Source organism: Pinus tabuliformis, chromosome 8 (genome assembly GCF_031772625.1).
Source record: "Pinus tabuliformis cultivar Carrire ecotype Pingquan chromosome 8, CPIR1, whole genome shotgun sequence".
Lineage (NCBI taxonomy): Eukaryota > Viridiplantae > Streptophyta > Pinopsida > Pinales > Pinaceae > Pinus > Pinus tabuliformis.
The window spans coordinates 858,544,400-858,560,779 of record NC_142294.1 but is presented as its reverse complement, the minus strand read 5'-3'; the positions used below and the strand labels follow the sequence as shown (position 1 = coordinate 858,560,779).

At 38.8% G+C, this 16,380-nt stretch overlaps 1 pseudogene; it reads left to right on the top strand.

Annotated features, from left to right (window-relative positions):
- The first annotated feature begins 2,009 nt into the window (after positions 1–2,009).
- Positions 2,010–4,296, top strand: LOC149238272 (4-coumarate--CoA ligase-like; annotated as a pseudogene).
- The last annotated feature ends 12,084 nt before the right edge of the window (positions 4,297–16,380 follow it).

Here is a 16,380-nt window from a genome sequence, read left to right as displayed (position 1 = left end):
ACTGACATTAAACTATGACATCTTGAAAATGAAAACAATTATGGAGGATGTCCTATCAAAAGATCTTCATGACTCATGGTTCCACATAGATGAGTAGATCACCAAAGGATTTTTAAAAGATGATGTTCTTTGCATTTTTTTTACACTCACACTTTCATGCATATACATCACAATTTTTTGGTCAAAGCTTCTAGACCCTCTAATATATGGTTGAGAGACTAAAAATTGCACCATTTATTTCACAATATCTTTTAAAATCCCTCTTTGGCTCCTTTATGGACTTTTCTTGGGTCTCGGCCTTTTGGGGTGCCTAGACACCTTAATGTGTAATTTTATTTACTTAATAAAATAATTGATTCTTTTCCCTAGCATTTTTCCCCTCTTTGACCAAAAAATTGGGCATTGGGACTGAAGCATGAAGGCAAAAGAGATGTTGTTGGTACCTAGCTAGCCTTAAGAGTGCAGAGGTCGCTGGTACCTAGCTAGCCTTAAGAGTGCAAGGTTGTTGATACCTAGCTAGCCTACATTATAGTCTGAGAGCCCAACATAGATTCTCTATTCCAAAACTACAAGATATCAAACTACAAGACTCGAACTTGGATGGAAAGAATCTCAACAATTCCATATAACCACTTAACTTAAATTCAATTAGATGAAATTAAATCTCTCTGTCGCAAATTTTTTTATTATAATTTAATATAAAAAATTTATAATTTCTCATTACCCATTAACTGTGTAAGACAAAATTTTATTATAATTTAATATAAAAAAATTATAATTTCTCATTACCCATTAACTGTAAGACAAAATTTTATTATAATTTAATATAAAAAAATTATAATTTCTCATTACCCATTAACTGTGTAAATTTTTCTTTTCAGTACACATAAAGACGCTCTGAAAATTTTCATCTGATGTACTATCAGTTTCAAATCTCATTGTCCTGTCGCTCCCACTGTAAAAAAAAATTGTTCAATTTCTCCATGGATTCTGATAAATAACACAAAGATGTGAAACCAAAGAGTGGCTAAATAGAAAGTTGTGATTTATAATTTATCTTTAATTAGAATACAGAGTTATTTGCATTTCTTCGGTCTCATCTCATCAGCGGCTTCAAACCCTACGTTTAAATAGGCTACCATTAGAAAAAAAAATTGCCCAATTTCTCCATTAGCTGCCATAAATAAAGACGTGTAACTATAAAAATGTCGCTATGGCCCTCCTCTATAGGGCGAAATAGTTAACAGTCACATGTATGCGTTTGCAATTTTAAGGTGATTTAATAGTTCATCACAGTTATCGGAGTTGTCCGGGAAATCAGTCGTTTAATTTTAGAGATTTACCCACTTCATCACAGTTATCGGAGTTGTCCGGGAAATCAGTCGTTTAATTTTAAAGATTTACCCACTTCATCACAGTTATAGGAGTCTGTTTGGAGTTTTAGTGTTTGGAATAGATTTATAAAGAATCTGATGTGTTCAAATTTTTGGAAGCCTCACCCATACGCTGGTAATGTAGGAAATACAAGCAATAAAAAAGCAAGTTCCATCACCAACTCAAATCTTTGGTGTTTTGGTGTTTGGAATAGATTTGCAAAGAGTCAGCCATATGCCAGTAGTGTAGGAAAATACAAACAATAAAAAAGCAAGCCCCATCACCAACTCAAACCTCTAGAATTTTGGTGTTTGGAATAGATTTGCAAAGAGTCCCACCAATCTTACCATTTTTAACCAGATTTGTAATTAGTGTTTAATTTTAGAGATTTACCCGGAGCCATCTCTGTTTTGTGGCACACATCCCACTATTTTCGTTTCAGACAGTCCAAAACTTAGTTCTGTCTAATTCTGTTTAGATTTTGTAAACACCCATAATGAATCTGCAATAGTTTAACAGAACTATTAACAATATCAGCCAATTATATAACAAAATTAGGAAATCACTTATTTAACCTTCATGTTGAGGATCAATTTCGTTTCTTGTAGTGTGTTTTTGATATATAGATTGATAAGATGAATACTAACCAGAAATACATGGGTGAGGATTTGTATGGATCCAAGCTTCCTGATGTACAGATTCCAGACCATCTTCCTCTTCATGAGTATTGCTTTCAGAGATTGGAGGAGTTTAGAGATAAACCCTTCCTGATTGAGGGTTCCAGTGATAAGATTTATCGCTATGGGCAAGTTCATTTAATTTCCCACAGAGTAGCCTCTGGGCTGGCTAAGTTAGGACTCAAGCAGGGTGAAGTGGTGATTCTCATGCTGCCCAACTGTGCTGAATTCATATTTGTATTCTCGGGAGCCTCCATTAGAGGCGCTATTGCTACCACTGCCAATCCTTTGTATACTCCAACAGAGGTTGTGGCCCAAGCAGATTCTGCTGGTGCTCCTATTATTGTCACACAGGCTTCCTATGTTGAGAAGCTTAAGAAGCTCAATAAACGAAATCTGATAGTGATTCTTAAACGAAATCTGATAGTGATTACATTTGACAGGGATGATCCTCCCCAGGGATGTCTACATATTTCTGTTCTAATAGAGGCAGACGAGAATAAATGTCCCCCAGTTCACATCAGACCTGATGATGTAGTGCCCTTGCTACACACATCTGGAAGCACTGGGCTTCCTAAGGGTGTTGTGTTAGCCCACAAGACCCTGGTTTCCAGTGTGGCTTAGCAGATTGATGGCGAAAATCTCAATTATTACCTGCACCATGGCGATGTGGTTCTCTGCTTGTTGCCTCTGTTTCATGCTCACACTTTCAACAACATATTCCTCTGTTCTCTCAGATCCAGGGTTGCCATGACGATTATGGAGAAATTCAACATTGGCATTCTGCTAGAACATATTGAGAAGCATAGGATCAGTGTGCTTCCCTTGGTGCCTCCAGCAGTTTCAGATATCCCAAAGTCTCCCCTGGTCTTGAAATATGATGTGTCCTCTGTTAGAATAATCTTTTCGGGAGGAGCTCCCATGATGGACTATGGGGCAGTAACGAGGTTAAGGGTTCTATTCCCAAATGCCACATGTGCGCAGGTCAAATAGTATAGTCTGTTGGGTGTCTGATCATGTGGTGTGTTTACATAGTAAATTACTTTCTGTAAAATGGTGTGCTGTGTTTTAATTTTTAGTTAGTGCTTAAATAATGATGTTTGTTATTAGATGATATGTTCCATTATGATTATTATCAGGGTTATAGCGTGACAGAAGGTCAGGTATTGGCACTGAGTTTAGCTTTAGCCAAGGAACCTTTTCCTGTGAAGCCCAACTCGTGTGGAACAGTAGTCCGAAAAAACAGGGCGGTCTCTCCCTTATTGTCAAAAGGGAGAAATCTGTATTTGTGGACCCCAAATTATGAAAGGTGACCTTTTTTTTTTGGGCTTAACCCATCATCTTTTTCTATCATCTGCAACAAACCTCTTCATGATCCCGAGGCCACCAACAAAATAATTGACAAAGAAGGGTGGCTACATACGGGTGATTTTGGTTTTATAGACACTGACGAAGAACTTTACATCCTTTAACGACTAAAAGAAGTTATCAAATACAAAAGATTTCAGGTTTTTTATATTATGTTTTCATATTTGGATTAGATTTTCCAAACATTTCAGAATCTATAATCCAAATAAATTTTTGTCGACGAGTTTCGAATCAACGAGTGTGGTTCATTGTCAAAGCAAGTTGAAAAAATCAGATGATGGCTACATGTTAAATAGGAATGGCAGATCTTCCAACAGTTAAATTTGACTAAAAAAACAGCTATATTAGATTTTTTTTAAACACATTCGTTTTAAATAATTTTGTTATACATGCAACTGACTCCTGCAGCTGACTCCTGTTGAGATTAATGAAGCTCTAAGAAGCCATCCACCTATAGCAGCTGATGCCTCAGTAACCCAGTACGTTGTTTTTCAATACCCTCTCAGCTTTATTTATTCTATAAGCAGACAATGAATATATGGTATGAATTTTTCTCTTCTTATTCCAGAATCCACAGAGAAACACGATGTTGCTGGGGAGATATCAGTTGGTTCTATGGTGAAAGCCACTGGAGTTGAAATTAGAATTTTTCTCTTCTTATTCCAGAATCCACAGAGAAACACGATGTTGCTGGGGAGATATCAGTTGGTTCTATGGTGAAAGCCACTGGAGTTGAAATTAGAGAGTAAGAAATAAAAGCTTTTTGGCTGAAAGAGTTGTGTTTTACAGGAAATTACAGAAGATCTACTTTGTGGATACCATTCTGAAGTCTTCATCTGTCAAGATTTTACATAAAAAATTGAAACCTCCACTATAACATGAAGAATATACACTCAATTTTCAATTTTACAGTTTAGCTTTTGTGTGTTGTTGTTGTGGTCTGCACCTGAGTGCACGATGTGTTCGTTGGGGCGGTTGGCTTTCGCACCCCCAGCCACGTCCGATTCCTGCGGAATGGTATCTCTTCACGCTATGGCGTTATTTGTATATCTGTTTCGGTGATGGTATCTCTTCACGCTACGGCGTTATTTGTATATCTGTTTTGGTGATGGTATCTCTTCAAGCTACGGCGTTATTTGTATATCCACATATCTGTTTTGGTGATGGTATCTCTTCAAGCTACGGCGTTATTTGTATATCCGCGACATTTATTGTATCGCTGAAGATGTTTCTCCCCCACTGAAAAAATAGTTCTATTATGGTAAATCAAAAAAGAATTATTAAGTTTAGACACGATGTAAGACTATTTGTAAATTGATTCTAAATACCAAAATTTCAGAAACCAAAATTGGTAACCAGACTTCTTTTCATATTACTTATATCCTCCTATATTACTTGTAAATTCTTTTTTCCAAACTACGGGAGTCAACAGTCTTGAAGAACGAAACTTCTGAAAAACATTGTGCAAACTTAACTCTTTGTTGGTCTCGGTCTATGTATTGTGAGCAGATGCGTTTCACTATCTTAGCTCATTATTTTGCAGATGGATGTAGGGACATACTGATTCCCCCATTTTTGAAATATGCATTTCATACTCTGATGTTTCCTTGTGAAAATGGAGTGTATTGAGTAGTGGGTGAATTTATTTATTTCGGTTAAGATTATTTGAAATTGGAAATGGAATACTTGGAATTCTAAGCTGAATTATGCAATCTGTAAAATTTTATGTCTCACGGGTTTTTCACCATAGATCTTATTTACTTATAAAAAAAAAATTATAATATAATAAAAATTATCAAAATTATGATAGAAATTTTATTTTTAATTATATCAATTAGTAAGTTTTAATTATATTTAATAAAGTTTAATGATTAAAAATATGAGTTTATTTTGTTGATGGAGACTATATATTTGAACCTGGGGGAGATGTTTGTTATTCTATAAATGAAGGATCTAATTCATCAATTGTTGAGTTTTTTTTAAAAAGTAAATTATTATTATTATTATTTTTATAAGGAAATTGCAAAGGAATTCTTTGCCTTATAGTCATATAAACAAGTAAGTCTTATATAAACAAGATTTCATATATCAATTTGGTGTTAGGGTAGGTGTAATTTTAAAAACTAATTATTATTACAATAAGACTTTAAATTAAGGTTATTTAAGGCACAATTTTGTAAGGAGATGTCCTCTCTTCCTGGTCTTTTTGTTCCTCATTCTCTTTCATTTTTCTTTAATTTTTTCCTTTTTGTTTTATTTTTAAAATTTAAAATTATCATTGTATATTTTTAAATTGACTTAGTCCTACATAATATGATACTAATTGACATGACATCTTCAAAAAAGGAAACTAGACCTCAGACTACTCTTCAAATGCTTTTATATATTGTTTAAAATAGATGTATGCAATCCCTCAAAACTAAAATAGTTCAACACCTTAGGTGCATAAGAATGAAATAGAAAATATAACAAACAGTTAAGAATATAGCACGCTTGAGAGATGGAAAAATCAAGTTGGAGTGGGTTCAAAGGAGCCTAGATGATGAGAGATCCCCATCCCTTTCTCTTTTCCTAATAACTTTTGTCTTGGTTCCTCAATGATTATTGAGTTGGAGCTAGTTCCATGTGAATTAGGAGTTTCTATGAGCTCCATTATTTTTTCCTCTTTACTTATCTCCTAATCAGATATGTTAAAACTAAGTCGAAGTATGACCTTACACAACATTCTGAAATTGGCTTCTAATCATTTTAATATGTCTAGTGTTTCTAGCTCATGATACTCTTGGTTCTCTAAGGTAATAGCTACTATAATCTTAGCTAGTTAGTAAAATTCCATAGCCCAAAGACTTTTGTGTCTTGAGACTCAGAGAAACTAGAATGTGAGACCCAATTCTAAAATTTAGCTTTGATTTTCTGTTTAGCTGTATGGAGGCACCTCTATCTAATGGAATCCACCAAACCTTCAACTTCATGTTGGGTACATTAGCATAAGCTTAAATTGAAATTTTGATAAGCTTACAATGTAGCCCTTTCCACTCTTGCATGTTAAGAGCAAGGCATGGCATTCTTATTAGGCATATCCTTGGCTTTTCCCCTTCACATTGCACTATGATCACTTAATGATAATATTTTAGGTGTTATCTTATCCACCATACTTGGAGGTTATGCAAAGGATACCAAAACAAAAAAATGATGCCCACCTCCTACACACTTAGGATATCTTAGGATATCATCCTTAAACTACATTAAGGGAAGAGAAACTAATAGATAGAACTCGTTCATGGAGTACAAAAAATAGGAAAATGTTGGGTATCCCCTTGCACCTTAAAAACCCTAGACTAACACTTGAGAGGAAACATTACCTACACACACTTGAGATCTTATCAACTTTAAACTTCTTTACAACATATGATGGAGAGTGCACTAGGGACTCAAACGTAGTAAATGCCTGATCTGAAATGGGGCACTAAAGGCTTCTTCTCAAACTTACAAGAACCTCTCCCACTCCAAAGCTTATATATTCCCAAGATCTAGCTTATGATTGATAATTTGTGGAATTAAAAGTGCTTGAAAGAGGTGTATGCTTGTGTTTGTTTTTAGACTGTTCAAGTGCTTATGTACATTTGCTTATGCTGATGTAAAACACACATAACAGTAAATACAATGCAGCAAATAAGCAAACACATGAGACAACAATATAATATGGAGTTCACCCTAATATCTTGGGCTACGTCTCCTTGAGCTCTAATCAACTCGATTAGGCTCTTTGGGATTATGGCTTAAATTCTTTTACAAGTCTTTGATTCAACTCCATAGGTTTACAACTGTACCTATGGGCTTAGAATACCATCTTACCCTTGGTTGTCCTTACTATGCAGACAGATCTAGGCTTCTCTGGACTAGACTCCTTCAGTCAGCGCTCTGAGCTATCTTGAGCTCTAGCTTGCACCAACTCCCTCAGAATTCTTTTACTGTCTCTGGAATTCCTTCTTCTGTCTTCAACACACTTTGGATATCAACAATAGCTTCGTCATTTGATCTCTTTGCTGTTCTGCCTCCAACCTTTGGTGGCTTCTGCCTCTTGGCTCTAGCTCTCGGCTTTGGCTTTTGGCTCTCTGGCTCTTGGCTCTGGCTCTCGGTTCAAGCTCTTGGCTCTCTGGGTCTTGGCTCTGGCTGTCGGCTCGGGATCTTGGCTCTCTGGCTCTTGGCTTCGGCTCTTGGCTCTGGCTCTCGGCTCGGGCTCTTGGCTCTCTGGCTCTTGGCTCTGGCTCTTGGCTCTGGCTCTCGGCTTGGGCTCTTGGGTCTCTAGCTCTTGGCTCTCTGGATCTTGGCTCTGGCTCTCGGCTTGGGCTCTTGGGTCTCTAGCTCTTGGCTCTCTGGATCTTGGCTCTGGCTCTTGGCTCCGGCTCTTGGCTCTAGCTCTTGGCTCTGGCTCTCGGCTCGAGCTCTTGGCTTGGGCTCTCATGAGCTTCTGGTTTCGCTTGACCTCCAAGCGACCCTCTACTTCTGAGTCACCCTGACTCCGCAGACTGCCTCCTCTGGGATTACACTCAGCATTCAAGCATCTCTGAGCCTCTTGGGCTTCTTTGCGCTTCTCCTGAGCATAACTCTGCCTCTCTGTGTTATCAGTGGTTTGCTCGACCTCCAAGCAAATCTCAGCAACCTTCAGCTTCCCTATCAATTGAGCTCCCTATGCTTTTTTGTAATACATCAGTTACAGTCACCTCCATAATTGAAAATCGACTGTTTCATTACAAGAATCCGTTTACAAATGGAAAGGAACTGGTGGGCATGGTTACCTGATCATTTTGCCTTCCTCTGGTTGAAACAGCCAAATAACGGAAATACACAGGAAAATGCACGCAAAACATATCATGGGCCTTAAGCCTGGACTTCAAATAATATGAATCGTGTTTATAATCCTTATCGGGTCCATGCCTCGATCGCATATCACAATCACACATCGCATGGTGCATTGGCCCCTTTGTATCATCGCGATCTGATTTACCGACCTCCGATCACTCCGATCGGTGCCTCATCGGCTATTGGGATTATCGCTATATCCCTTATCGGTGCATTGCATATCCCAATCGCATTGGCCTGGGGGTCTATACCACTTTCCATGGACTACTCCGATGCGATAATTATCGCCAATCGCCGATCCACTTCATCTCAATCACAAATCGGCTCACCCGGGTTCTGATATCATATGATAGTCTACCTCCAATGCGGAATGTCGAAGATCGCAAATTGGGGAGTCTTCAGCCTTCGGTTTAAGTCCTCCCTTTGGAACCTTTCCGATGCGATATTTATATAAAACTCCGCCTTTGACCCTTTTCTTTATCCGACTCGGATTTACAAAGGAATTTTTCCATTTAGCACCTTTTACCTCTTATATGAAGTCTTTTAGACTTAGAGGTTTATCCAAGATCCATTTTGGATCACGCCTTCCCACTAAAAAGCTTTTGGACTCCAAAAGACTGATATACTGATTTGAACAGTAAATGAGAGTACGTCACCCTCTTCTTTCAGCCTCCATACACTTGCCTTGCATAGTGCCTCTGAACCAAAACCTTTGAACACTCCCTTCCTGGATGTGCTTGTCCTCCTGGGAAGAACTGTCTTCCTCCTTGACTTCCTGCAGAACTCTTGCTAAGAAGGTCACAGAAGGTAGTTTGAACTTCTCTGCCTTGATCATTGATCCAAGGTGGCTCAAACCAATGTGAAGTTACATTTGCTTCACAAAATTTTCATTTGTACCTGTTTGACATACTGTCAATAACAATTGTTAACAACAACAGGATTACAGACAACAACTAGATGGCCTAAACTCCTACTTCAACAAAAGAAATAGATTTCACATCTTGTGAACACCTCCATGTCTTTACATCTGCATACAAATGATTGACTAGATAACAAGCCAACAAAACATGCCTTTAAAACAATTGACCCTTCAAGTCAAGCATGTAGAAAAAGAATTCTACAGTTCTTTTTCAAAGATGAAACACTTCATCATCATCTCCATCTTGGAGACCAAATCAACTTTTCTCAAGTCAATATTGCATTACATGCATGTTTAAAAACAAAGCAATCAACCCTTCAAGTTAATTACACATACATGTTCAAATACAAGGAAATCATCAACATCCCTGTGGTCATGCATATCATGCTTATGCATGCATTTCATCTTTCAACTTTCGCTTAAGCACACTGTACTTTCGAAGCTGAAATGAATATAATGTTGCAGCAATAAAGTGAGTCTCCTACTCAACTTTTCCATTCACCTTCTTGGTAGAATCTTGCAACTTGCATCTCATTAACAAAGAAATGCAAATAGATGTGATACATTTATGTTCGCATCAAAAGATATGCAACTTTAATTGGATAAGAACTCTAACCATTTCTTACCAATCCATTTCAAAGGTCCTTCCTTTGTCTACACATCAACAACAACATGTGAATCATCTTGAAACACATCATTTATGGAAACTTCCTTTCCATTCCTGCCATTCTCTCTTTCCACCTTCTTCAAGTTTTGTGGAAGCATTGTTGGATTCAAAGTCCAACATTTTGCAGCAATATGTCCTTGCTTATGGCAGTAAGTGCAACACATGTGCATCTTCTTGACAACATGATTTGCCTTGTCCAGTGGACCTTTGGCTTTTTGCTTCCTTTCCTTCAAAAGTTTCCTGTATGTGGCCATTCTCTTCCAACATCTAGAAACATTATGGTTATCCAAACCACAAAAGGAACATGCAATTCTTTTCCCATACTTATATGGAAATTTACCATGTTGAACATAATCAAAAGGAATATGGTTAGAACCAGATTTATACCTTTATTTTTCACCTTTATTACCTTCATGAGGAGGTGAATCAAATGAAGAAGTGGCTCCCTTTGGAACACCATCAATCTCTTCAAGGCTTTCAGAGTTTCCACAACTCTCTGGTTCAAGTGTATGCTTATGAACACCTTCTTCCTGAAAATGATGTTTCAAGCTATTGCATTCCCCATGAATACAATCTTTACACTCTTGAGGTAGAAGACCTGCAATGAAACTCCTTCTTGGAACTGTTTCATTTGTCTTCATGGCAGCTTTGGAACTTTCTCCATAGGATTGTCCATAGCCAAGGCCCAAATACTTAGGCCTTTCCTCAACCATTATTGGCTCAACAATACCTTGTGCATGTTTGCCCAATCCTTTTCCTTCATAGTCCATTTTGGACATTAACTTGGAACCTATGCCTCTGGTATGTTTTTCAAAAGAACCAATATAAACATTCTTAGAGGAAATTGAAGACAAACAGGAATTGTTTACCTCTTCTTCAAGCTGATACTTGACCAAGGCTTCTTTGGCAACAAAGAGCTGTGTCTCCAACTCATGCATCCTTTTCAGGTTCATATTTGCAATATGAAGTTGCCTCTCCATTTCTTGCAATTTGTCAGAAAGCAACTGCTTCTCTTCCTTCATGGAATTCAACTGCTCTCTAAGTATGATGCTCTTCCTTCCATCCTCATACATTTCTCTCACCATATCCATCATGGTGAACAAGTCTTGCTTCATGTCTTCATCAAAGAATCTTGTGAAGAAAGAAGAATTTGAGGACTCACTGTTGACCTAGGTTGTCATTGATGTCAATATGGCAATATTCTGGATACTAAAGGATGACATGAAACCAAGGGGATGCAGAGCAGATTCATGAAGAGACAGGAGCAAGGCCATCAGGATAGCCGAGCCATATATATATGTGGAAACAGACATATATGCAAGGAGGACTTTGAAAGACACTGCCAAGCTAGAGGAGCAGATGGAGACAAGAGGAGCAGACAGAGCCACCAGAGGAGCAGATGGAGACAAGAAGAGCAGACAGAGCCACCAGAGGAGCATATGGAAACGAGAGGAGCAGACAGAGCCACCAGAGGAGCAGAAGCAAACAGAGCCATGGGACACAACAAACACACCTGTCGGAGCCACAGAGGAAGCCGACAGAGTTATCAGAGCTATTGGAGGCGGAAGACTTAGACACATATGCAAATACACTGACGGAGTGGAAAAGGCAGAGTTTATATTGTATGAGCAGAATACACTATCGAAGGAGCAATGGAGCAACAGAGTTATCAGAACTATCGAAGGCGGAGCAATATATAATATCGGAGAAATCATATCGATGAGTTCTATTAAGTGTCACCCCCGGAACCCCCGATTGCGATGATGTACGCGGACCCGATGCATGATTGTGTTATGGTTGAATCTATTATCACATCCGCCCATCGCAATGCTACATAGAAGGTTGTCCGACCAGAAGCACTGATTGCGATAGAGGTATGGACCCGTCGGAGTTATTAAAAAAATTTAAAATAAGATCGCGTCCGGGTATCGGGGAATTGGCTATGTTATGTGCAAATCTGTCGATTGCGATTGTAAGAGCGGACCCGATGCTATATTACGATTTGGCTTAATGTCTTATCGCGTCCATCGGCCATCGGATATTGGTGACTGCCGATATGTTGCGATCGCCGATAGCGATGAAAGCTGCGGACCTGACAGACATATAAAACATGGTTCAATGCTTATCACATCCATCACAATCACATATGTTATGAAGCCTTCCCACACCCAAGCGCCAATTGCGATGAATGCTGCGGACTCGATACAGTTTAGATGTGGGTTTAATATTAATATTGAAGTCCGCCCCTTTAGTCTTTTGACTGATTTTTGCTCATATTTCCTATGTAATTAATATTTGGATTGTGCGAGGTTTGGAGGCAGAAATGCAATGCAATAATGCTCCCGATAGTTCAGGAGGCTGAACTATGTCGGTTGTGATTGCGATCAGGACGTGGCAGGTCCGTTAAATAATGCCATCCCTGTGTATGCCTGCAATCATTGGCAAAGCAGTGCGGTTACAGTTTTAACCGGGAAGATGTGTTCTCCGGTGGATTGTTTTGGACCTGGCCATCGATTCAACGTGTCCTATGAGCATGAATAGACAAAGGAAACCAAAAGATGAGAAGCTGAAGAAGTAAGCGAGCACAGAGGAAATGATAGCGCGAGGAGGAAGCCAAAGAGCCAGCAAGAAAGAGGAAACGAATGGATAGAGGCATGGGTTGCATAAAAACAGCAAGAACAGAGGACTGCGGTGGCAGTTTTGTATTGCGAAGAACTAGAGTGTGAGATATCAGAAGCAGCAGCAGTGAATGTTGTTGAAGGTTGTTGAATGCTATGGAAAATAAGCTAGAGGAGACAGAGGCAGTGAGAGGATCCAGCAAAACAGAAAGAGGGCAACAGGGCTAACAAGACAGCAGATAGTCGAAGGGGAGAAGCAGCCAGCTGAGATCATAAGCTTGAACAAGAAGTTGTTCTTTATGCAGAGCTTAGTTCAGCTAATAGTAGACTGACTAAAGCTGCATGAAGACATTATCAGAAGTCATGAAGGGTACTGGACACTCTGTGTGGGCAGTATGAAGAATTGGGAAGACTACTTCAAGAGAAGACTGGTTGTCATTGATACTGTAGTTTGGAGACTACAGTGAAGTTGTAAATAGACAGAACTCAGCAGAGAAGAGTTCTGAGAGTAGAACTGAACAGGATTGGAGTCCTTGGGGCTGGTGCCTCAAAAGAAAGAAGGATAGGAGTCCTTGGGGTTGGTGCCTCAGAAGTATGCAGGATTGGAGTCCTTGGGGTTGGTGCCTCAGAAGCAAGAAGGATAGGAGTCCTTGGTGCTGGTGCCTCAGAAGCAAGAAGGATTGGAGTCCTTGGGGTTGATGCCTTAGAAGCAGGAAGAATTGAAGTCCTTGGGAGTTGGTGCTCCTAAGTCCAAGATTGGTGTCTTGGCAAAATACAGTTGGTACTCTGGAGGTTGGAGCCTCACCAAAGTCCAAGTTGGAGCTTGGCAACTGATTGTGATCATATATATATTGTATCTATTTTACTGCATAGTTTATATTAATAAAAGCATTTATTCTTGCTGTTCATCTTGTGTTCTGAATATATATGTTTAAACTGGTAAAACAATAGTGGGAAAAAGAAATATTGATTCACCCCCCCTCTTAGTATTTCCAACAATTGGTATCAGAGCAGGTACCTTCATTCAAAGCTTAACAGCTTGAAGGTTGACCCTTAGAACACAAATGGCAAGGTCAAGGAAGAAAGTCTCCAATCCTCCTAAGGATGTGTCTCCCTCTACTACTAAAATAGAAGACAATCAATTTGAGGAGGCTCCAAGGCTCAATGGTAACTTTAATATATGGGTAGCAATAATGACGAATTTCTTACAGACTCAAGGCACTGAAATCTGAAAATCAGTGATTGTTGATAGCAGGATGGATGAAGAATCCAAGAAGTACAATGCAAAAGCAATAAAGGCAATCTTGAATGGGCTACCTGATTCTGTAAAGAACAATCTAGGAAAATATTCATCAGCAAAGGATATATGGGACAAACTTCTTGACCTTCACTCAAAAGGAGCACTGACCATGACCATCAATCAAGAAGGAGATCCTGAACCCATCATAGAAGCTGAAAATGAGGATGATGACATCAAGGCTAAAACAAACCTAGAAGATGAAGAGAATGAAGAAGTTTTTGTGGAAGAACTCCTCGCTCAACTTATGACTGCCATGGAAGAGATTAACAATTTGAAAAAGGAAAATGAGGCACTTAAGAAGATAGCTCCAGTTGGTGATCAAGATCAAACAAGAAAGAAATCTGACCTCATCAAGCTTCAAGTACAAGAAAGGGATGAAGAGCTTGCCAAGCTTAAGAAATAATTTCATCAAAGCAAAAGGAAGCATCATGAAGAAGTCATATCCATGAAAAATCAATTGAATAAAGCAAAGAAGCAGGAAAATACCTTGTCAAGTCAACTTGAACAAAGGCACAAGAGTGTGAACAAACTTGAAGAAGAGATTGGTCGGTACAAGGTAGAGGTCTCCTCCCTTAAGTCTCAATTACAAGAAGCCAGGAAACAGGCACAAGGAGCTGAGAAGTGAATGGAGAGAAGTCAAGAAAATAATGAAGAAATATTCAAAATGAAGTTAGATATCATCTCCCTTAAAACAGTAGTAGCTGAAGCTACTCGTAGCAAGGAAGAAACTGAGGAACAAATTGCAAAGAAGAATAACGAGTGTGAAAGATTGGAAGAAGAGATTGTCTTCCTCAGAACAAAGGTTGAAGGGATGAACAAAATCTTGAAGAGCTCTCAAACCTTGGATGACATGCTCAGCTATCACAGATGTCCATCTGATAAATCAGGTCTCGGATATGCAGGTGAATCCTCAAACAAGAATGAAAATGCTTCAAACAAAAGATATGTGAAGAAGCCAGAAAGAAATGGTGATGCTCCGAGCTCCAACAAAGGCAAGGAGAAAAATCAAGGCTACAATAGAACAAATCCTAATCCAAGAAGAAAACCAGCTCCAAAAAGAAATGTAGATGATGTCAAAGAGGCGAGAGGCAATGGTTATCATCAAAGGATCTCAAGGCAGTAAGACTTCAGAAGTACATCAAGGAAACCTCCATCTCCCAGGCACCAAAGTTCATTTTTTGGTTATTGTTATTCTTGCTCAAACTTTGGTCACATGGCAAAAGACTATAAAGCATATCATAAAGATAAATGTTATGGTCCCCAACCATCTCATAGAGATAGATGTTATAGTCTCTGACAATCTCCAAGAAACAATTTTGCAGGAAGAAATCATGAATTCTTATTCATGAACAATGTAGAATGCTTCAAGTGTCATAACATTGGTCATATGGCACGTGATTGTAACTTAGCATGGGCTCTTACACAAGCTAGAACCATGCAAAAGAAGAAAGTTACACAAGTATGGAGAAGGAAGGAAATACAGTCCGAAAGTCCCTTGAGCTCTCTAGCCAATCTAAGCATTTTACAAGAAGACTCTACCAAAAGAGATGATGCATACAGTTAGGGGGAGCCTGTAATTCTTGATCATTATCGCTGAAGCTATTAGTGAACGGGTCCTTATGAAATCCTTGCTGAACTATATTAACAGTCATTCTTTGATGAAGATCATGTCTCAGGAGCACCCCATTGAAGCATATGATCCTATAACCATTCTTTGGACTGTTGTTAAAGAAAAAGGGCAAACATCCATGGTGCTGTTATCATAGAAGTTTATGTATTAACTTAGGAATTTAATGTGAGAACAGAGAAATTCTGGACACTAATAGAGGCAGTCTCCAAACAAACAGATACATCTAGAATGGAGTCTGAAGTAAGAGCAACTGGTAGCATATAACAAACTGAAGCGTTGTAAAAGGATGCAGATCAACAATTGTATTTAAAAGACAGTCACAGATTGGATATCTGAATCTGCAGAGATATGTACAAGAACACAAGGAAAAGATGGCTCATAGGAAGGAGAATGTTGTGCAGTCAAGCATAACTTAAGCTGATACAGATCACTTATGTAATATAGCAACAGTAAGGCACAACCCCTCACATTTTTGTCCAAATGCAATGATGATTGAATACTAGATGGCCGTCACTTAAGAAGAAGCACAGAGACACAAAGGAACTCAGATCTGAAGAAAGATAGCAAGAAAGACAATCTCAGGGGTAGTCTCTCTTGATTCGGACTATGAAGGTCTCTCAATTCTACATTATTGCAAACAACAATATGGATTGAAGCATAAAAGCTTGGACTTGGACACTTGGTGTATGGCCATTTGCAATATAAATGAAAACATTAAAGTAGAGCATCCTTAAGCATTGTTGAAGCCCTGATAAAGCAGTTCTGAGACATGAAGAGGGAATAATGTGCAAATCGATGATAAAATATCAATCCTTCTATCTTGAGTAAAAAGAAGAAGAGCACTATGACAGGGGGAGTCACAGACTCGTGAAGATCTACCATTCATGAAGAACAGAAGCAGTTTGATAGGGGGAGTCCCAGAGCACTCCTTTGCCATTGATGTCAAAGGGGGAGAGAAGAAGAA